Here is a 9,172-nt window from a genome sequence, read left to right as displayed (position 1 = left end):
ATGCTACAAACAACAATCATAGTTTCTTAAATGACAAAACCAATTTCCTTCTTGTTGAAATTGTGTTTCAAACTATGTTTTTAAAAGATTATTTTTATTTAAAATTATTTTTTTATATTTTTGAATTATTTTAATATGCTAACATCAAAAATAATTTTTTTAAAAATACTATTTTGATATATTTATAAGCAAAAAACATTTTAAAAAACAATCGTTACCATACTCTCAAATACCCCTTAAAAACCTCAACTTCCATTGTTGTTTAATAGACTAAGATAGTGTTTATTTTTACGGTAGCACCATGCTTTTGAAAAAAATTTAATTTAAATTATTTTTTATGTTTTTAGATAATTTTGATATACGAATATTAAAAATAAATTTTTTAAAAAATAAAAAAATATATTATTTTAATATATCTTTAAATAAAAAATATTTTAAAATACAACCATTACTTTAAATAAAAAAAACAGAGGACCAAGTCGTCCAACAATATCTCATAAAACAAGTTTTCCACGTAAATAGAAAACATTCCGATACTTAAATTAATAAAATAATAGAGAAGAGTGTGCATATGAGAAAAATAATGAAAAATGCAAGATAGTGTTTGTTGAGAAAGTTTTGTGCATGAATATGAATATTGAATTGTTATTCTAAATCAAGTGATTCTTAACCTCACAGATATATATTAGAGGAAGTTTATTTTGTATTTTAAAAGTATTTTTTAAAAAAATAATTTTTTTTAATTTAAATAAATTTTTTTTATATTTTTAAATTGTTTTGATATATTAATATAAAAAATAATTTTTAAAAAATAAAAAAAATAATTTTTTTAAAAAATACTCTTCAATAAACAATTATATTTTCAAAAAAGCGTTGTCGTGAAAGAAACCATTGCAACCGATGACTTTACAGTTACCTCACCAATAAGTTAACTGTGTATTCCAAGTGCAAGTCGATGACTGCGTAAAAGATCTGTAGACGCACAACTAACTAATAATTCGGGTTGTACGACGATAGTATGTTAAACACTATGCACCATACTGATAACTATTAACTTGAATGGGAAAAGGCGACGCCCACGACGCCGTACTGATATTTTAAGCGGCGTGGCATAATCATTAATCGAAATTATGATAACAATTTAATTCTAGCTCGATAAATATTTTGATCCATCCTGAATAATAACTACGTTTTAAATTTGATAAATAATAAGTATAGTATAAATATTCCTAGCGTAAAATTCATCCAAACCTAACTTGAAATATATATATATATATATTTTGTATAAATATATTTGTAGAATATTTAGATTTTTTAATACAATATAATATTATATACCTTAATATTAACATAAAACACACACACACATAACTTGAAATATATATATATATATATATATATATATATATATATGTATTAACTATTTTATTTTTATTTATTAATAAATAATAATAATAATAATAATAATAAAATGAATATGCTTGGAATATACAAAAACTAATAACAAAACTGCCGACAGAGGACCGTTACAATTTATAAAACCCAAAAACTAGCATGTCAACTAGGGAGTTTTGATACGGTAGTCATCGAAGAATGTCGTTCGATCTTCTGTTTTTAGGCCGAGGCCCATCATCCAACAGGTGCTTTTCGATCGTTGTTGTTTGGGCCTGGCCTGGAAAGCCCCTCTGTTCAGTATGTAAGGCAGGTGTTGTTCGGGGTGCATGTAATTTATTTGATTTTGTATTTTAAAAAAAAAATTAATTTTTTTTATTAATATTTTCAGATTATTTTAATATTTTAATATCAAAAATAAATTTTTAAAAATAAAAAAAAATATTTTAATATATTTTTACTGCCCCGTCACTTTCCATACCATATATGTATTTACAACCATTCACTATTTAATAAAATTTATTTCGATGGATACCGTTCCTTTATGATTAATTTTCTTCCCTTTTTTTTTCATGGATTGATTTTCTTTCCTAAGACCCAAAAACCGAGAGTTTTATATTTTATTCCACTTTACTATCCATATGCACTATCTTCGCAACAGTTAATGGCATCATCATGACGTGGTTAAAAACATTTTATTTATATGACATGAGAATTATAATATTAACTTGAATCATAAAATTATAAAATTAAAAATTAATTAAAAAAACTTAAAAACTAATGAATAATATCAAACTTATTAACTCAAATTATTGGGTTAAAAAAAATAGTCAATCTATTTTTTAAACATAAAAATATATTTAATTATTTGGTTTTCAATATTCTTAACTTTTAAACAATAATGAGATATTTTGATGTGAACTAAAAATGACTAAAAATAAAGATTTAATTAAGATGAAGTTTAAAAAAAAATTATAGGAAAATATTCAATTCCTATCTAATTAATCAAGATTTTATATTAAAATCAACAACACAAACCTATTATCTAAATGCACATAGTATCATAAAAATACAAAATCGAAGGAAAAAAAAAGTTTATAGATGATACATACTTGATTTTATGTTTCTTAAAAAGACGACACTTTATCTATGACTATAAATTTCTTCAATTTGACAAGAATAGGAGTCGACCCATCTAACTATAACAAAAAAGAAATTAAACTAATTAAATAATATATTATCGCCAATTAAAGGGGAAAAAACCCTAAATTTCTTTAGTTCGAGCAATAAAAATTATGATTGAGCAAAATCTAATATATATATATAAAATATGAGATCAAATCAGAATAATATCTTATTAGGCTTTGTTGATGATGAAAAACAAACAATAATAGACAAGAGAAAATCCTTTACAACCATTGTGTTTACATGACTCAAGGAATTATAAGAAAATGAGAGATCATAGATAAATTAGAACGATATGTATCCTTGGAAAAAACTGGAGTTTGGCCACTTAGTTGTTCCAAGCTTCTAGCATCATGGTGGCATAAGGGTTTTGTTTGGTTTAATTAGGGTAGAAAAAGGAGTTAATTGGAATAATATTTATATTTCATATAAAATAATAAAATATAAAATCATGATTTTACCTCATTTTAATTAAATTTTATTATATTTTAATTCTTTATATTATTTTACAAGTTAATTCATAATTTTAACAATTTTCACAATTTTCATTTAAGATTTTCTTCAATAAGATGGATAGCCCAATTATTATAATTGGTTCAACAAAGTTTGTGCATGTCCCACTATATTTTAGGATTATTTTTAAATAATTCGATGAAAAATAATGACTCATTATAAACACACTTTCTCTTTTTTATTTGGACATGATTGTTTTTGTGTTTCAAAAGCATTTAAAAAAAAATATTACACTCAAAAGCACCCATAAGAGATGTTGAGATAAGAAGAACAATTGTTGGGTTTGTGATAAAGATGACAAAAATAGCAGGTGCGAAAGAGCAATAAAAATGTTTAATAATAAGGTATCTGAAGATAAAGTTTGACACATGTCAGACAATTATTGGTTCGGGTTAGTTTAAGTAGTGTAGAACAATGTCCATACCCAACCTGAAACCTAATCGAGTTAAAACATTTCCTGCCCATTAGTATAACGAGTATCCATCAAATTCGGGTAAAATTCTCATCTCTATCAATGGATGTAGATCCAAACCAATCTAAATGGGTGGAGCTTTTTTATATATATAATTACATTAGCCGATGTGTAATGAATAGATATAGATAACTTGATCCTAATCCAAAACTCAATTCAAACTCGACCCGATTTATATTTATGTATGTATGTATGTATGTATCATACTTGCATGCGCGCGCGCGCACACATACATAAATGGAATATTTAGATTTTTTAATCCAATTTAATATATACACACCCCAATGTTTACACCCAATGTTTACGTAACACGCACATATATGTATAACACTTATAACTTGATTATTTAATACACAAACAATCACACATTGTTCTTTTATTCTACGTTGAATAATAAACAGTACTCGTCTAACAAATACTCAAATGAATATCCAATAGATAGGATATAAATATCTATTTTTTTTATCCAATAGATAATAGGTAGGGTCATAGTTATCAGACCCGACCCGGTAGTTGACCTGGTAAAATGACCGGGTCACGGATCTTGTGGGTTGACCCAGGTCAATCCGAGTCAAGAGCAAAAACACACATTAATATGGTTCTTTTGACATAAAATATCACACACACACACACACACACACACACACACACACACACACATGCTTGCATAATTAACAAGAAAATATCACATTAACATATGTACTAGCATAATTAATTAGCATCAATAGATTAGAAGGTGCATTTATCTTCAAATAAATAAATATTTAGCATAAAGGATAATAAAATAACAAGTTGTTCTAGAGATATATAATTTAACATAATAGATATAAGGTGACAACATTCAAACTCTAGTTTACACTAGAATCCATAAATCAACATTTTAACTCCATTTTGCATTAGAATCCATAAATCAACATCTTCTGCTGCATAAAGAAAACAAAAGATTTTAGAATATGTTGAACACTTAACACTAATATAATTTAAAAAAATATGGTAAAGTACAAGATCTCATTGGAATAACCACACTTTTTCTACACAACATCTTTACTTTGGTTGAATATAGGCATTGAGTTCTTCAGTGTCCATAAGAGCAAAATTTGAATCAAATACCAATGGAATTGAGCCAACCTCATTAATGCCTATTGAAACATCATCATGCTCTTATGTATCTTCATCATCACAGTCATTTTCAATCTCATTTATATTTATCAAATCTACAATTGAAATATACGTAATCAATAAACATTATAGTCATGACACAAAGTGAAAGATCAAATCTTCGATTACCTTCATTTAAAGTATCTTGAATAGTCGTGGTTGATAAATCACGATAAAAGATCTCTACTTCTTCAGTTGTTAAAGACGATGGATCATCTTCTACTATCCAATTTTCAGTGTCAAAAAATGCCTCAAAATTAATTGGATCATAATTCCATCCTTTCCAATAATTTCTACAAAATCAAAGTTAAGGTACACAATATAAGTATCAATGATGCTATGTAATAATATAAATAACTTTTGAAGAATTAGAGAAAAGAAAATACTTTTGTTTTAATCTCAGATTATAGTGGACATAAACTAGGTCATTAAGTTTGTGATGCTCCAATCGATTTCTCTTCTTAGAGTGGATGTGCTAAAAAATACTCAAATTCCTCTCACATCCTGAAGAACTACAAGTTTGACTTAAAACTCGTATTGTTAGCTTTTGGAGATTTGGAGCACAAGTTCCATATAGCACCCACCATTCATCTATATACAAAATTAATAAGTTAGATTATATCAAGATAATATTTTTAAATTACTTTGAATATGAAAATAATAATATACCTGGAGGTAAAAGGGTGCGATCATTTTTCTCAGACACTCTACCAAAGTCATGTTCTGCATTCCTAAACAACTTCATTTTACTTGTAAGCTTGCTTAGCAGAATTGCATTCCCATTTGCATACTTCTCAACAACATCTAGAAGTCCGAAAATTGTATTTATATATCTATCAATTAGATTGACATCATACTGAAATCGAGGATTCAACCAAAATCCCGCTGCATAAAGCTTCCTATATAATTGTCCATCCCATCTATTGTTAATGATGTCTATGAAAGGTTGCACATTAGTTCTTTTCTTTTGAAATCTCCTCAACATTTCTTCCTTTACATAATGGATAGCCTCATATAAATATCTCATAGCAGGTCTATCATCATTATCAACAATTCGTAGAACTTGAACCAATGGTTCGGTCATTCGTACAATTGATGCACATTCTTCCCAAAACGTTGAGTTCAATACATTATCAACAAACTTTTTTCTTTTGCTATCTTTAGCATAAGCAGAGGAGACCCATTTTCTAGATGTCACCATAGCTCTCAAATTATCTTTGTGTACTAAAATGCTTTACAAAGTTATGAAATTAGCAGCAAAGCGAGTAGGAGCAGGTCAAAGTATTTCTTTCCCTCCAGTGAATTTCCTTATCAAATATAGTGGATAACAATGATTATAAATATACTTTGTAATACTAGAAGCATGATCAACAACAGAACAAACTGATTGTAGCTTACCAACATCTTGGAGTATGAGGTTGATGCAATGAGCAGCACATGGAATATTAAAGGAAATTCTTCCACCAACAACTTGCAAGCAGCAATATAATTAGAAGCATTATCAGTCACCATATGCATAATATTTCCAGGCTCAATAAATAAAACAACCTCTCTAAACAATTTATGCAACATCACAACAGTCTTTGAGGCCTCTGATGCATCTACTGTTTTTAAAAAAACAGTTCCTTTAGGGCAATATACTAAGAAATTAATTAAAGTTCTCATCTTTTGATCTGTCCATCCATCAGCCATTAATGTGCAACCGATCTTCTTCCAAGTTTCTCGATAACTCTCAACAAAAATCTTCACTTTATCAACTGTCTTTGCTAAGTAATAACCACGAAGAGCATGGAAATTTGGTCCTTTATAACTAGGACCTATGGTTGTTATACCATATATAGCATGCTGATAGTAAACAGAGTTTGCAGCATTGAATGACACATATGCATCAATCATTCATTTTGCTATAGCAAGATCACATCGTTCAATAGCGTCTTTGTTTTTCCAATAACTTTGAAGAGACTTTTGAGCACCATGAGTTGTTCTTGGAATAAAATATGCCTCTAATGTTATATTTTCTTTCTGTTTTCCACAACTTGCAGACGATTGTTTAACAACACTAGTGATTTTACTCTTTCCTTTATTGGCAACCTTCGGTAGTAACATTAGCTTCTTACCATCGGCTTCAACATCATCATCATCATTATCATTATCATCACCTTCACAATCATCTTCTAATTATCTAATCATCCTCTCCTTATGCTCTCTTTGTTTAGCGCTATATGGATTGAAATCTGTTTCCATTTCTCTAGCTCTCATTTTCTTTTCAACATTCTCTGAAGATTCAGAAGCATTTGATGATGAACATTCAGAGGATATTTACGGTATTATTCCACTTCTCCTTTAGTTCCAGTTAAATGTTGCTTGAATCAATTAATGCCTCCACCCGCAAAAACTTTGGCACAATATAAGCATACTAATTTGATTTTCTTACATCTCACACTAAGTTCAAGAGCTTCTCTGCAATAACCCCATGCTAAATCTATTTTTCCTCTTATACCACTTGATGTTGATATGGAAATTGAAGGTTTAGATGATTGAGTAGTTGAAAGAGTGTTATTTGAAGTGCTACCATGTTGAGAAGCCATTTTACAAACCTATAGTAAATCAAATCAAACTAACATGATGAATAAAAAGGTTGCATGAGTTGGAAATGGTACTTGCAGTATGCAATGCATATGAAAAAACTTGAATTAGTAATATGACAGCATATTTCAGAAGAAAGGATGCATTGATCATGTTCAACTAATAATTTGGATTTAAGGATAACAGTTCCAGAACAATTAATCTATCACATGATGAATAGCTAGACACACCAAACATTATTGATGAACAATAATTTTATGAGCAACAAATGCAAAAACCTGTAATGGAGTTGTAGTAAGATAATAACATTAATGGAAATCAAATCCCTATAGGAATGTAAAAGTTGGAGAAATTACTTTTCTCAACACCCTTGCATGTCAATTGACAATTTTTTAGCATATAACTCTCCATCTCTCCATTATTTGAACTTTTTGAGAAAATAGTTGGTGGACAAGAAGTTAGAATAAGAACTAGAAGCAATTATTCAACATGGTGTTAGATCAGGAAGTGTTATATTCGGACCATATTCATTTCTCAAATTACCAGTATTATCCAAGTTTCTACTCAAAAACTGGTCAACTAAGGGAAACAAACAATCTGCATTTCTTGGTCTATAAAAAATACTGAAAATATGTAAGATACATTTGCATCAAGCTAGAAAAATAAAAGCTAAATTAATTAATTGATGGCACATTTAGAAGACACCCACACATAGATAAATTAAGCCACTTTAGATTCATAAGAAATAACAAAACAAAATTTGATTGCAAATATAACAAAATAGCAAGCATCACATAATATGGCAGATTGTTAGGCATTCAGCTGAAGTTGAAAGAAAATAAATAAGAAAACAAAAAAAAACTATGAATTACTGATTGTTAGGCATTCAACCAAAGTTGAAAGGACTTAACTAATGCCAGTATTTACAAAGACACATTCACAGAGATATAATTGTTTAGTTAGTTTCTGGAATTGGAATGGAAATCATTAACAGAAAAAAAAGGATACCATTAACAAATTTGAAATAGCTCTTAAAAACTGAACATTGTCCACTCAAAATCCGAATGTACTAGTGAATCCATTAACAAATTCTTATATCTTTAAGAGACCAGAAGATCTTAATTTTCTAGGACAAAAAAAAACTAGATATTATTTTTTTTTTCTCTTCATATTTACTCTAGATATCAGTGTAGAAAAGAAGAATTAAAATAGAGAGATGAGGATGTGAATATGTTAAATTAAAGCTTATTTCTTTAATAAGAAGGAAGGAACAACAGTTAACTCAATTTAGCAGTTGTAATATTGCAAAAGAACCAACTCGGTAATAAAATTATAAAACATCAACTTGTAGTAGCAGAAATGGTAGATTATTGCCAGCACAATTAAACCCAAAATACAACATTGCGAAGCAAAAAGAAGAAAGTACCTGGCTTATAACAGTGGAATCTAGCTTCTCTTTCGGACCACTGGTTCAGACTGCAAAGTTTTACAAGATCATGACAAGATCCAGTAAGGGGCTAGAATATTCAAAGGAAAAAAAAAAAAGAAATCCAGTAGAGCTACCAGTAGAAGGTACTAGAAGAATATAATTTGATTGTTCGAACTGCAAAGAAAGAAATTAGGGTAAAAATTTAGCTTTTCTTTTGCTTTCCTAAATTTCCCGAGACAGGTGAGTTAGTATATATATTCTGGGTCTCACCCAGGTCAGATCGGGTCTGGCTGATTTTTTCCTTGCAGCGGTCTTTTGTGTTACCCGGATCGGTCCAGGTCCCGGGTCGACTTGCCGAGATGGTCCGGGTTTAATAACACTGGGTAGGGTATGAATATAATAGTGATAAGATTTGAAGAAAACCTTAAAATATCAAA

Source organism: Populus nigra, chromosome 5, assembly GCF_951802175.1.
Source record: "Populus nigra chromosome 5, ddPopNigr1.1, whole genome shotgun sequence".
NCBI lineage: Eukaryota > Viridiplantae > Streptophyta > Magnoliopsida > Malpighiales > Salicaceae > Populus > Populus nigra.
This window is presented reverse-complemented; position numbering follows the sequence as displayed.